Raw genomic sequence first — 15870 nt, forward strand, 5'->3', positions numbered from 1 at the left:
TAACCACGTATCAGCAAAATCTCAAAATTACCACAGTCGACGTTTACGGCCCAGGTCATTTGAAGTTGGCGACCTAGTCCTTCGACTCAAGCAAGATAGCCACGACAAATTCGAATCCCCATGGGTGGGGCCATACATTGTTACTGCAGTAATTCCAGGAGGAGCATATCGACTGAAGGACAAGAAGTCAGGCAAAGACGAGCCAAACTCGTGGAACGTTGCATAGCTGCGACGTTTCTACGCACAAGAAGGAAGCCAACATAGTACAATCCATGTAAACATACATTGTATTTGAAGAGCTCGCAAATTTTCAGACACACTCTTTTCCTTCCAGGGCACCGAGTGGGACTGAAAGGTTTTTAATGAGGCGGGCTTGCGATGCTGCAATATAAGATGGTTGAAATAAAAATAGTGATGAAAAAATATCTCTCCTTTCTGATCCTCAAGAAACGCTCGGGGGCTTGAACTCGACAAACTTACAATATATTCGACTTCAGCATACTCATCACATATAAACGCCTTGGTTGCACAGAAACCTCGCGAAAAATAAACATATTATACCAAACAAAGTACTCGGGTGCTGAAGGAAAGATAGTAACAAACTCAGAAGAACTCGCCTTGATTCTGTACAAGTCTCGCAAGAAGTTCACAATATACATGACAGACAAACGTATATAGCTTTGCGTTCTGGTCCAACTCAACACACTGCGAAAAAGAAATCAAAAAGTCCTATATCAAGTTGTCTACGATTACGTTTTCTCTTGTAGCAGGGCCACTTTGAGTGGAAACGTCGTATCGAAATTCCTTGAAGAAACCAGTGTCAACCCAAAGAAGCTCATCAACCATCACTTCAGCGACAGGAGACACAATTGCGTCATGCTTGTCGACTTTTGTTTTCTTCTTTGATGCCTTGAGGTAAAAAGTTTCAACGACCGTGTTAAAATCCAATTTCGAGTGACAAACCTTCAGCCAGATCAAAGTCAGTTTAGCACCAGCAATCATCTGGGCTTTCACGAAGCCATGGATACTGCGCACATCCCTAAATTTACCCATAAGTTCAGAAAGATTATCAGGTTGAGGATTCTGAGGAAACATGACATTATACACCATGGCCAAAGTGTTATTGCAGAAGTCGAGAAATCCCCGAGTTTGGGTAGCTCGATCCTGAAACTGCACAATACGGCGAGTACGACCCTCATCCACCCAAAAATTAACGACATGGCTCATGGCAAGGCGAACAAGAGTTTCAACCCGAGCATTTACCCGCTGTTCCTCAGCGGCAGCATCTACAAAGGCACCTATGAAAAGAAGAAAGGAGAATTGAAGCGCAAGGAAGGGCACAAAAAAGATAGCAAGGAAGCAATAAAATAAATATCAATGTACCATCCATGTCGTGGCCCACATCAGTCATCAAGTCAAGAATATAATTCTCGTGTTGAGCAGATCGTTCAGCATCAGCAGCCACGGTTTCTTTCAACTCAATAGTTTCCTGCTCTTGACGAAGAGCAACTTGCTCGCGTTCCGAGGATCTGCGAGACTGATCCATAACTATTACAACCTGCTTCTTCATCGCCTGCAATTGTTGTCGCATATCGGCCATCTCTTGTTGAGTTTAATCAGCACACGATGTAACATCCAAGGAAACGGCGCAGGAGCTCTCGCAGAATGAGAAGTAGTGGGTGAAGCGTTGGAAGGTCCAACTCCAGTATAGTTATCAAAACTCAACTGGAAGACAAGAAAAATCGACATCAATTACTTGGCAAAGGCACATCTTTTCATTCATATTCAGCACATTTACATAAGGCGAGTCCTTACAAAAGACGGTTCCTAGAGAGACCATACAAATTATCGGGAGCAACAAAAGGTGACAATAGTTACAAAAGAGAAAAGAAAAAAGAGACACGAGTTGGTCTACTTGACCACCATCCGAGCAGTAATAGCATAAGAGGAGGACGTTGGGTCAAGAAAGGCGATGACTTTCTTCGAGAAAGCCTTAGCATCCTTCACCAGAGCCTTCCACTTCACCGAGTTCAAGTCCTTGGGAGTCTCAGCTCTCACCCAGTCAACTTCTTGGCCGCTGGCCGCGACAAGGGAGATGGTCCCTTCGACTCCAATCTTCAGGCTAGCCTGACGATAGGCCAAAGCCGGATCTTCCTTCGCCAGGAAATGCTGGGTGAGCTGAGAGAAAATCTCCGGCTTGGTATCCTTTGGGAAGAAGTGGGGGAAGATGCGCTTTAGGGCAGCCTGTGCAAAAGAAATGCATGTGCGCACCATATCGCAGTTCAGTTCTAGAATATTGTCGAGGGTGCTCCTCGGCAATGCCCACCTTGGGGGGCTTAGGGTTGATGGAATCCTGTAGGCTAACACGAGACATCGGATACCAAACAAACGGGGAGAGAGATTTACCCAGGTTCGGCGCCCTCGATGAGGTAAAACCCTTACTTCATGCTTGTCGGACTTGATTATCGAGAATATCGGGTTACAATGGGATAGCCGAAGGCTTCGACTAAGGACTCGACGGAAAGCTAGGGTTGTGTATGACCTAAGTCTCGACTTATGGTGGTTATGGCTATATTTATTGTGTGTCCCTCGGCAGACCCTCTCTTGGCCGTTATATTGGGAGCCAGGTCTCAAGAGTTATGTCCTTCGTCTTCTTGCCTTGTCCTTCAAGAATCCTTCGTTGGAACCGACACAACGGCCCACCTTGGTCGGTAGATGATTTTCATGGGCCCCCGGTGAAGGAGATATGCCCTAGAGGCAATAATAAAGTAGCTATTATTTATATCTTTATGTTTATGATAAATGTTTATATATCATGCTATAATTGTATTAACCGAAACATTAGTACATGTGTGATATGTAGACAAACAAGAAGTCCCTAGTATGCCTCTTAAACTAGCTTGTTGATTAATGGATGATTAGTTTCATAATCATGAACATTGGATGTTATTAATAACAAGGTTATATCATTATATGAATGATGTAATGGACACACCCAATTAAGCGTAGCATAAGATCTCGTCATTAAGTTATTTGCTATAAGCTTTCGATACATAGTTACCTAGTCCTTATGACCATGAGATCATGTAAATCACTTATACCGGAAAGGTACTTTGATTACACCAAACACCACTGCGTAAATGGGTGGCTATAAAGGTGGGATTAAGTATCCGGAAAGTATGAGTTGAGGCATATGGATCAAAAGTGGGATTTGTCCATCCCGATGACGGATAGATATACTCTCGGGCCCTCTCGGTGGAATGTCGTCTAATGTCTTGCAAGCATATGAATAAGTTCATAAGAGACCACATACCATGGTACGAGTAAAGAGTACTTGTCGGGAGACGAGGTTGAACAAGGTATAGAGTGATACCGAAGATCAAACCTCGGACAAGTAAAATATCGCGAGACAAAGGGAATTGGTATTGTATGTGAATGGTTCATTCGATCACTAAAGTCATCGTTGAATATGTGGGAGCCATTATGGATCTCCGGATCCCGCTATTGGTTATTGGTCGGAGTGAGTACTCAACCATGTCCGCATAGTTCACGAACCGTAGGGTGACACACTTAAAGTTGGATGTTGAAATGGTAGTATTTGAATATGGAATGGAGTTCGAATATTTGTTCGGAGTCCCGGATGAGATCCCGGACATCACGAGGAGTTCCGGAATGGTCCGGAGAATAAGATTCATATATAGGATGTCATTTTATGTGAATAAAAATGTCGCGGAAGGTTCTATGGAAGGTTCTAGAAGGTTCTAGAAAAGTCCGGAAGAAACCACCAAGGAAGGTGGAGTCCACATGGGACTCCACCTCCATGGCCGGCCAGCCCTAGATGGGGTGGAGTCCCAAGTGGACTCCACCATAGGGGGCCGGCCACCCCCACATGGGAGGTGGGAATCCCACCTTTGGGTGGGAGTCCTAGTTGGGCTAGGATTGCCCCCTCCTATGGAAGGTTTTGGTTTCGGGTCTTATTCGAAGACTTGGACACCAACACTTGGGTTCCACCTATATAATGAGGGGCATAGGGGAGGGGGCCGGCCACACCAAAGCCACCACCTTGGCCGCACCCCTTGGAGGCCGGCCACCCCCTCTCCCCAAACCCTAGCCGCCCCACTCCTCCTTCTTCCCCGCACGCTTAGCGAAGCTCCGCCGGGATTCTCCACCGCCACCGACACCACGCCGTCGTGCTGTCGGATTCAAGAGGAGCTACTACTTCCGCTGCCCGCTGGAACGGGGAGGTGGACGTCGTCTTCATCAACAACCGAACGTGTGACCGAGTACGGAGGTGCTGCCCGTTCGTGGCGCCGGAACCGATCGTGATCAAGATCTTCTACGCGCTTTTGCAAGCGGCAAGTGAACGTCTACCGCAGCAACAAGAGCCTCATCTTGTAGGCTTTGGAATCTCTTCAAGGGTGAGACTCAATACCCCCTCGTTGCTACCGTCTTCTAGATTGCATCTTGGCTTGGATTGCGTGTTTGCGGTAGGAAAATTTTTGTTTTCTATGCAACGTTATCCTACAGTGGTATCGAGCCGTGTCTATGCATAGATGGTTGCACGAGTAGAACACAATGGTTTTGTGGGCGTTGATGCTCTTGTTATCTTTAGTTGAGTACTTTGCATCTTTATGGCATAGTGGGATGAAGCGGCTCGGACTAACTTTACATGACCGCGTTCATGAGACTTGTTCCTCGTTCGACATGCAACTTGTATTGCATAAGAGGCTTTGCGGGTGTCTGTCTCTCCTACTATAGTAAAGATTCAATTTACTCTTCTATTGACAACATTAGTATCAACGTTGTGGTTCATGTTCGTAGGTAGATTAGATCTATATCGAAAACCCTAAACCACGTAAAATATGCAAACCAAATTAGAGAGCGTCTAACTTGTTTTTGCAGGGTTTGGTGATGTGATATGGCCATAATATGATGATGAATATGTATGAGATGATCATTATTGTATTGTGGCAACCGGCAGGAGCCTTATGGTTGTCTTTAATTTTCATGTTGAGTAGTTTTTCAAAGTAGTTGTAATAGTTGCTACATGAGGTGAACAACCATGAAGACGGCGCCAAGAACCTTGACGCTACGCCGACGATGATGGAGATCATGCCCGTTGATGATGGAGATCATGTCCGTGCTTTGGAGATGAAGATCGAAGGCACAAAGACAAAAGGGCCATATCATATCACATATGAACTGCATGTGATGTTAATCCTTTATGCATCTTATTTTGCTTAGATCGCGACGGTAGCATTATAAGATGATCCCTCACATTAATATCAAGATAATAAAGTGTTCTCCCCTCGTATGCACCGTTGCCAAAGTTCGTCGTTTCGAAGCATCTCGTGATGATCGGATGTGATAGATTCAACGTTCATATACAACGGGTGTAAGCCATGTTGCACACGCAGAATACTTGGGTTTGCTTGACGAGCCTAGCATGTACAGACATGGCCTCGGGACAATGGAAACCGAAAGGTTGAACACGAGTCATATGGATGATATGATCAACATGTTGATGTTCACCATTGAAGCTACATCATCTCACGTGATGATCGGTTTTGGTGTAGTGGATGTGGATCGTGTACCACTTAACAACTATGAGGGATGTTGTATTAAGTGGGAGTTCATTAGTAATTAGATTAAAACATGAACTAATTATCATAAACTTAGTCTCAGTAGTATTTTGAATTAATTTTGTAGTATTGGCATCCGTTTACTACTATGCGCTAGTCTTGTAATTGAGATAGAAATACTGTTAAAATCTGACAAGAAACTTTACGGTTTGGTATCGTATTGTTAAAGAATCAAGAATTGATTAAGTCCTATTGCAAACTTTTAGTAAACCTCACATTGTTGATTCAAAGAGTTATGGTTTCAATTAGTACCTAAAGTTATCTTGTCTCCGGAAAACTTGAAGTTCAAATTTGTTTGAAAAGTAAGGAGCTGAAAATTTAGTTTTCACAAATAATCAAGGTATGAGATATATGTGATATCTAAGACCTTATTGCAAGATGATAGAATATAATTTGGTGAGACTACATAAACTCATAAGTTTTATGGGAATGTACGAAGGTTGAAGACGCAAGGCGTCACAATCCTCCAACTATTGGGGCACTAACGATATTCGCATATCCATGAAGTGACCATCCTTAATATGCACCGTTGCTAAGACTCGTCGTTTCGAAGCATCACGTGATGATCGGGTGTGATAGATTCTACGTGTGCATACAACGGGTGCAAGCTAGATTTGCACATGCAAATACCAAGGTTAAAACTTTACGAGCCTAGCATGTACAGACATGGTCTCGGAAAGTTGTCATGATATGATGGATAAAATTATGAGTGAAATTGTTCATCATATTACAAGGTTACTAATAGTGAAATCCGGAACACTTGTCATATGATGATCAACTTCAAAATAAGAACCTCAAGGTTATTGGTATCAGACCAACAAACCTAGAAGTTATTAATGTTGAAGTGTTTTTCTGAATAATGAGGAAAGCTAAAAGAGAAACTGCAAAGATATTTTGGCAGAAAGAAACAAAAGACTAGAAAGTCTAGCTCGGGTGTATATAAATGATATACATGTTATGATTGTATTCCTAGTTAGGTCACACTATGAAATTCTTGGGTATTAGTACTATATTGGTTGGTATGAAGTGTCATACAAAAACAACGCAATACAAGAATTCAATGGCCTAAGTGATCGACAAGGAATATGATAGGAATGCACGCCTGGAACAAAAAATAAAGTGTTATTATGTTCATCGTTGGCATTCTATCTAACCCTTAGAATTTATAATAAAGAACTTAATAATTGTTATTTTGCTCTGGTCAAATGAAAACAATGAGTTGTTCAAATTATGACATTACTCCATGTATGATGGATAAGTTATTATAAATCTTAATGGTGAAACACACATACATAACACCGACGCTAAAAATGCCATAAGGCAAATGATTTGAATTCCACTTATTTGTGGAACCGCAATTTAGGTCATGTTAGAAAGGATCGCATGAAGGAACTCCATGCAAATGGATTTTTGGAGTCATTCGATTTGTTGAATCGTTTGGCACTTGCAAAATCTTTTCTAAAAGGTAATGACTGAAATACCGTTCATAGGCCGAAGAGTTGAACGGGCAACTAACTTAGTGAAAACATACATAATGATATATGTGGTTCATCGGGCATAGTTGTGTGCGGAAGATTCTTCTACTTCATGAAAACTTTCAAACAATGAATTGAGTATATATGTGGATATATTCAATAAGGAAAAGTTTGAAACATTTGAATAGGATTCAAATAAATTTCAGCATGAAGTGGAAATCATCGTAATAGAAAAATCAAATATTTATGATTGGATCATGGTGGAAATATTTGAATTACGAGTTTTAGCGAACATCTAAGAGAGTTATGAAATTGTTCTACTACTCACATTTCTTGGAGTATCATAATGATGATATAGTATCCGAGATATGTATCCAAACCATGTTGGATTAATGATGAGATAAAATATTATGACGCCATTATATTTTTGTGGATTATGCTTTAGTGACTACCGCTTTTACACTTGAATAGAGCATCATCATGATCCGTTGAAATGACACCATACAAGTTATGGCATGGGTATAAACCCTAATAGTCAACCAAAATCGGATGAATGTCTTTGTTGGTTATCCCAGAGATTTAATTGGGAATTCTTCCCACGAGACAAAGACAAAAGTGTTTGTCAATGTTTCTTATTTCCGAGAAATTGTTTCGAGTGAAATATTTGAGTGGGAGGACAATATAATTTGATAAGGTTTATGAACCTGAGCATAATGATCAGAGTAGCGCAGCATCGGAATTGGTTTCGGAAGCGGCCACGACGATCATGGCTCTCATGACTACAAAGTGTTTTAGCCATAGAGATCGAAGTACATATTGAACCTTGTAGGTATGGTTTACTTTGTGATCAAATAAATGATTTGTGGACAAAGGATTGATTTTGAACAATGATAAACCAACTACAAAACAAAGAAGTTATGATGGGCCCTGACTCCATTAAAATGGCCATGCGCCATGAAATCCAAGATAGATGAATACTTTATGAAAGTAAATGGATCTATGAAATTGATAGACTTGGATGAAATATCCTTGAAGAAAGCTTGACTTATCGAAAAATTGTTTACGACAAAGTTCAAAGAGTTGAATACGATAAGATTAGATCTTCCGTAGCAATGCTTATAGTCTATGTGGATTATTCTAGTAATCACTACATATTTCTCTTATGAGATATGCTAGTAGGATGGCAAAATACACTACTTAACAGAAGTATGTATACAAGATACAACCAAGAGTTTTGCTGGTCCGTGGAATACTAGATAGGTATATAAGCTTCAATTGGATGAAGTAAGTATCACGGAGTTGGAATCTTCACCGGATGAAATAGTCAAAGAGTTTTTGATTTCATCAGAGACGATGAAGAAGCTTGCATTTGCAAGAAATTAAGTGGGAGCGCTAAGACACATTTATAATACTTTATGTAGGTGACATATAGTTGGTTATAAATGATGTAATTATATACTTGATTAAAAGGTTTCATTGAAAATTAACTTCAATGAAAGGATTTGGATCGAAACATATTTAGTGTCAAGATCTATGAAGATAGATTGAAACACATAAATAAGTTTAAGTCAAAGTACATATGATGGATATTGAAGTAGTTCAATATAGAAATATTAAGAAAATGTTCTTGTCATGTGAAGGTTTAACAAGACTTGAGTGTATCTCGACACTCAATGAGTAAAAACACATGAGTGATTATAGATCACGAATAATATGTACACAATCAGATATCATGTGCTATAAAGTGTTATGAGCATATACCAGAATGATTCATATGATGATCATTGGACAACGATAAGAATATCCTTGAGTACTTTAGAAGAACTAAGGATATATATATATATATATATATATATATTTTTGTATGAAGAAATGACAAACAAATCGCTGTAAGGTGTTACACCGATATTGTTTTTGTCACATATAAAATATAATTTCAATCTCAAATTAGACTAAGTGTTGTTTAAAAGGTAGCACAATGAGCTAGAAGTTGTCTATGCTAGATTTAGAAGAGTTCTAAATATTGTGACGGAATCTACAAAAGAAGGCAGAGTATGTCATTGTTTTGACAATGACAAAGGATGTTAAGTCAAGAGGTTCTTTGAGAACTTGGTGTAGTTCCGACGAGTCAGAACTTTGAAGCTATATTGTGTGTGACAATATTAGTGATATATTTCGGACAGCGGAATTAAGGTTCCACCAGAAAGATCAAACATATTTAATGCCAACTCATTTGGAAATGAGTGATGCGTTGAGACGCAAATGAATTACAAAATACATACGTTTCTGAGCGTGTCAGATCCGATGACTAAAAACCTCTCCCGTGAGCAATACATGATAAAGCACCATAAGGCCAAGGTGTTATATCTTTACAAATGTAAACTAGATTATTGACTCTAGTGCAAGTGGGAGATCGAAGGAGATATGCCCTAGAGGCAATAATAAAGTAGTTATTATTTATATCTTTATGTTTATGATAAATGTTTATATATCATGCTATAATTGTATTAACCGAAACATTAGTACATGTGTGATATGTAGACAAACAAGAAGTCCCTAGTATGCCTCTTAAACTAGCTTGTTGATTAATGGATGATTAGTTTCATAATCATGAACATTGGATGTTATTAATAACAAGGTTATATCATTATATGAATGATGTAATGGACACACCCAATTAAGCGTAGCATAAGATCTCGTCATTAAGTTATTTGCTATAAGCTTTCGATACATAGTTACCTAGTCCTTATGACCATGAGATCATGTAAATCACTTATACCGGAAAGGTACTTTGATTACACCAAACACCACTGCGTAAATGGGTGGCTATAAAGGTGGGATTAAGTATCCGGAAAGTATGAGTTGAGGCATATGGATCAAAAGTGGGATTTGTCCATCCCGATGACTGGATAGATATACTCGGGCCCTCTCGGTGGAATGTCGTCTAATGTCTTGCAAGCATATGAATAAGTTCATAAGAGACCACATACCATGGTACGAGTAAAGAGTACTTGTCAGGAGACGAGGTTGAACAAGGTATAGAGTGATACCGAAGATCAAACCTCGGACAAGTAAAATATCGCGAGACAAAGGGAATTGGTATTGTATGTGAATGGTTCATTCGATCACTAAAGTCATCGTTGAATATGTGGGAGCCATTATGGATCTCCAGATCCCGCTATTGGTTATTGGTCGGAGTGAGTACTCAACCATGTCCGCATAGTTCACGAACCGTAGGGTGACACACTTAAAGTTGGATGTTGAAATGGTAGTATTTGAATATGGAATGGAGTTCGAATATTTGTTCGGAGTCCCGGATGAGATCCCGGACATCACGAGGAGTTCCGGAATGGTCCGGAGAATAAGATTCATATATAGGATGTCATTTTATGTGAATAAAAATGTCGCGGAAGGTTCTATGGAAGGTTCTAGAAGGTTCTAGAAAAGTCCGGAAGAAACCACCAAGGAAGGTGGAGTCCACATGGGACTCCACCTCCATGGCCGGCCAGCCCTAGATGGGGTGGAGTCCCAAGTGGACTCCACCATAGGGGGCCGGCCACCCCCACATGGGAGGTGGGAATCCCACCTTTGGGTGGGAGTCCTAGTTGGGCTAGGATTGCCCCCTCCTATGGAAGGTTTTGGTTTCGGGTCTTATTCGAAGACTTGGACACCAACACTTGGGTTCCACCTATATAATGAGGGGCATAGGGGAGGGGGCCGGCCACACCAAAGCCACCACCTTGGCCGCACCCCTTGGAGGCCGGCCACCCCCTCTCCCCAAACCCTAGCCGCCCCACTCCTCCTTCTTCCCCGCACGCTTAGCGAAGCTCCGCCGGGATTCTCCACCGCCACCGACACCACGCCGTCGTGCCGTCGGATTCAAGAGGAGCTACTACTTCCGCTGCCCGCTGGAACGGGGAGGTGGACGTCGTCTTCATCAACAACCGAACGTGTGACCGAGTACGGAGGTGCTGCCCGTTCGTGGCGCCGGAACCGATCGTGATCAAGATCTTCTACGCGCTTTGCAAGCGGCAAGTGAACGTCTACCGCAGCAACAAGAGCCTCATCTTGTAGGCTTTGGAATCTCTTCAAGGGTGAGACTCAATACCCCCTCGTTGCTACCGTCTTCTAGATTGCATCTTGGCTTGGATTGCGTGTTTGCGGTAGGAAAATTTTTGTTTTCTATGCAACGTTATCCTACACCCGGTTGGGCCGTAGGAGGTAGCGCAATTCTAGCTCTCCGAAGGATAATGCCCACATCAGTAGCCCCCGAGTGACTGGCCGAAGAAGCTTCGTGCAGGGACTAAAATTGCCTTCTGTTGAACGTTCATAATTGCTGGAAGATCTCGACTCCTTCGAGATAATAACACCTTTTGTATCGGGTGCGCGTTCAGCCTCCCAATGGGAGTAGCCCCCCAAGTCTAGGCACAGATGCTTGCAACCGTGTGTAGACTCAAGTTGTACTACTCGAATGTTTTTCTTCTGCCGATGTTTCCACAAACTGTCGTCGTCACCCGATATCTTTTTATATCGGGTCTTCAATACCTTCGAGTAAGGTTATGCTTGTTGGTAGTACGTAAAGGATGTTGAGTAACGTGCCCAGCTTTACTCGATAAATCGATGCTGGTTAACTGTCGATGGCAAAACAATGTTACCCTACTCAGAATCAAGTCCCCGGGCATGATCCTGGATCTTTTATTTCTTTCGGGTCCACAATTTCTATCGGGTGCGCAACAAGCGCTCCCGATGGGAGTAGCCCCCGAGTCTAGGCACGGGTGCTTGATAACGCGTGAAGCACACGTCCGTTGGGAACCCCAAGAGGAAGGTGTGATGCGTACAACAGCAAGTTTTCCCTCAGTAAGAAACCAAGGTTATTGAACCAGTAGGAGATGAAGGCCACGTGAAGGTTGTTGGTGGAGGAGTGTAGTGCGGCGCAACACCAGGGATTCCGGCGCCAACGTGGAACCTGCACAACACAATCAAAATACTTTGCCCCAACTTAACAGTGAGGTTGTCAATCTCACCGGCTTGCTGTAAACAAAGGATTAAACGTATGGTGTGGAGAATGATGTTTGTTTGCAAAGAACAACAGAGAATAGAGATTGCAGTAGATTGTATTTCAGATGTAAAATAATGGACCGGGTCCACAGTTCACTACTGGTGTCTCTCAAATAAGATAAATAGCATGTTGCGTGAACAAATTACAGTTGGGCAATTGACAAATAGAGAGGGCATAACAATGCACATACATATCATGATGACTAATATGAGATTTACTTAGGGCATTACGACAAAGAACATAGACCGCTATCCAGCATGCATCTATGCCTAAAAAGTCCACCTTCGGGTTAGCATCCGCACCCCTTCCAGTATTAAGTTGCAAACAACAGACAATTGCATTAAGTACTGTGCGTAATTTAATCAACACAAATATCCTTAGACAAAGCATTGATGTTTTATCCCTAGTGGCAACAGCACATCCATAACCTTAGAACTTTTTGTCACTGTCCCAGATTCAATGGAGGCATGAACTCACTATCGAGCATAAATACTCCCTCTTGGAGTTACAAGTATCAACTTGGCCATAGCCTCTACTAGCAACGGAGAGCATGCAAGATCATAAACAACACATATATGATAGATCAATAATCAACTTGACATAGTATTCCATATTCATCGGATCCCAACAAACACAACATGTAGCATTACAAATAGACGATCTTGATCATGTTAGGCAGCTCACAAGATCTAAACATGATAGCACAAGAGGAGAAGACAACCATCTAGCTACTGCTATGGACCCATAGTCCAAGGATGAACTACTCACGCATCAATCCGGAGGCGGGCATGATGATGTAGATCCCTCCGGTGATGATTCCCCTCTCCGGCAGGGTGACGGAGGCGATCTCCTGAATCCCCCGAGATGGGATTGGCGGCGACGGCGTCTCTGGAACTTTTCTCATATCGTGGCTCTCGGTACTAGGGTTTTCGCGACGGAGAGAATAAATAGGCGAAGGGGCAGAGTCGGAGGGGTCCCGAGGGGCCCACCCCCTAGGGTGACGCCCCCCCTTGGCCGCGCCGCCAGGTGGTGTGGGGCCCCTTTGGCCCCTCTCCGTCTCTCCTTCGGTGTTCTGGAAGGCTCCGTGCAAAATAAGACCGTGGGCTTTTGTTTCGTCCAATTCCGAGAATATTTCCTATGTAAGATTTCTGAAACCAAAAACAGCAGAAAACAGGAACTGGCGCTTCGGCATCTTGTTAATAGGTTAGTGCCGGAAAATGCATCAAAATGATGTAAAGTGTATATAAAACATGCGAGTATTGTCATAAAACTAGCATGGAACATAAGAAATTATAGATACGTTTGAGACGTATCAAGCATCCCCAAGCTTAGTTCCTACTCGCCCTCGAGTAGGTAAACAATAACAAGGATAATTTCTGAAGTGACATGCTACCATCATAATCTTGATCAATACTATTGTAAAGCATATGAGATGAATGAAGTGATTTAAAGCAATGGTAAAGATAATGACTAAACAACTGAATCATATAGCAAAGACTTTTCATGAATAGTACTTTCAAGACAAGCATCAATAAGTCTTGCATAGGAGTTAACTCATAAAGCAATAGATTCTTAATAGAAGGTTTTGAAGCAACACAAAGGAAGATATAAGTTTCAGCAATTGCTTTCAACTTCAACATGTATATCTCATGGATAATTGTCAACACAAAGTAATATGATGAATGCAAATAAGTAAGTATGTAAGAATCAATGCACTCAGTTGACGCAAGTGTTTGCTTCTAAGATAGAAAGAAGTAGGTAAACTGGCTCAACATAAAGTAAAAGAAAGGCCCTACGCAGAGGGAAGCAGGGATTACTCGTGTGCTAGAGCTTTTTATTTTGAAAACATGGAAACAATTTTGTCAACGGTAGTAATAATTCATATGTGTTATGCATAAAACATCCTATAAGTTGCAAGCCTCATGCATCGAATACCAATAGTGCTTGCACCTTGTCCTAATTAGCTCGGATTTCCATGGATTATCATTGCATTACATATGTTTCAACCAAGTGTCACAAAGGGGTACCTCTATGTCACCTGTACAAAGGTCCAAGGAGATAGATCGCATTTGATTTCTCGATTTTGATAGATCTCAGCTTAAGGAAATCCATACTGGGAAAACATAGAAAACAGATAATGGACTCCTCTTTAATGCTTAAGCATTCAACACCAGATAATATTCTCATAAGAGATTGAGGATTAATGTCCAAACTGAAACTTCCACCATGATACATGGCTTTGGTTGGCGGCCCAATGTTCTTCTCTAACAATATGCATACTCAAACCATCTAATCATGATAAATCACCCTTACTTCAGACAAGACGAACATGCATAGCAACTCACATGATATTCAACAAAGGTGTAACAGTTGATGGCGTCCCCAGAAACATGGTTACCGCTCAACAAGCAACTTATAAGAAATAAAATACATAAGCAACATATTCAATACCACAATAGTTTTTAAGCTATTTTCCCATGAGCTATATATTGCAAAGACAAAGAATGAAATTTTAAAGGTAGCACGCAAGCAATTTACTTTGGAATGGCAGAGAAATACCACATAGTAGGTAGTTATGGTGGACACAAATGGCATAGGTTTTGGCTCAAGGTTTTGGATGCACGAGAAGCATTCCCTCTCAGTACAAGGCTTTGGCTAGCAAGGTTGTTTGAAGCAAACACAAGTATGAACCGGTACAGCAAAACTTACATAAGAACATATTGCAAGCATTATAAGACTCTACACTGTCTCCTTTTTGTTCAAACACCTTTACCAGAAAATATCTAGACTTTAGAGAGACCAATCATCCAAACAAAATTTCAACAAGCTCTATGGTAGTTCTTCTATCGTCGTGGTGAACAGACAGATGCCATAGGATGGCTTAAGTTGGGGCCGAATGGGCGCTAGAGGATTCGGGGGAGGGTTTTTGATTAGATTGGATGAACTTCCGGATGCTTTCTTCAAGAACTCAGCCAAAGGCAAAGGTAGAAGAAGAAACACACAAGGAAGAACTCTGCTCTAGATCTTTCTCTTCATTGATCTCAACAAGTTACAGGTTTCTGAATACAAGGTCTCACCTATCAGTTACCCGCGTACAGGGTGTGCCCCTTCTCCTTATATAGGGGAGAGGGTGGCTTACAGAGGAAGAAACCCTAATGGCATCTTTGACTAGACAAACTACTTTACAAAGTTACTTTAAGAGTTAATAACACCCGGGATACACAAACTTGTCTTTTACGTGCATTTTCATACACGAACTTGCAACTTGGGGCATCCGGGTACATAAACTTGATCTCTCCGTGTAGTTTAGGTCGTTTTGGTTGTCCTGTTAACATGTGGCATCCACGTATGCAAATGGGACGTGCCCTGCACATCTTCATTTTACCCATAGCCCCCCTGAGTTCTTGTAAATTGTAAATTAGAGAGGTGTGGGGCTCCCGATTAGAAAACGAAATCCCCAAATCTTGAACATATGTTCCCGTCGGCGACTGTGAGATGCGGCGGATGGGCAGTTGTCAACGTTCCCAAGCCACCTGGTGTTGGAGGATAGTACGTGAGGCAGAGGGGCGGTTGAGGTTGTCTTTATCGCTGGGGTGCATCCGATCTGTAGGTGAAATTGATGCTGGCAGCGGCGCCGGAGGGATGGTCGTCGACGGTAGGCCGTGGGCGAAGGAGGCAGCCCTGACTTCTATAA

The sequence above is a fragment of the Lolium rigidum genome, chromosome 5 (genome assembly GCF_022539505.1).
Source record: "Lolium rigidum isolate FL_2022 chromosome 5, APGP_CSIRO_Lrig_0.1, whole genome shotgun sequence".
NCBI lineage: Eukaryota > Viridiplantae > Streptophyta > Magnoliopsida > Poales > Poaceae > Lolium > Lolium rigidum.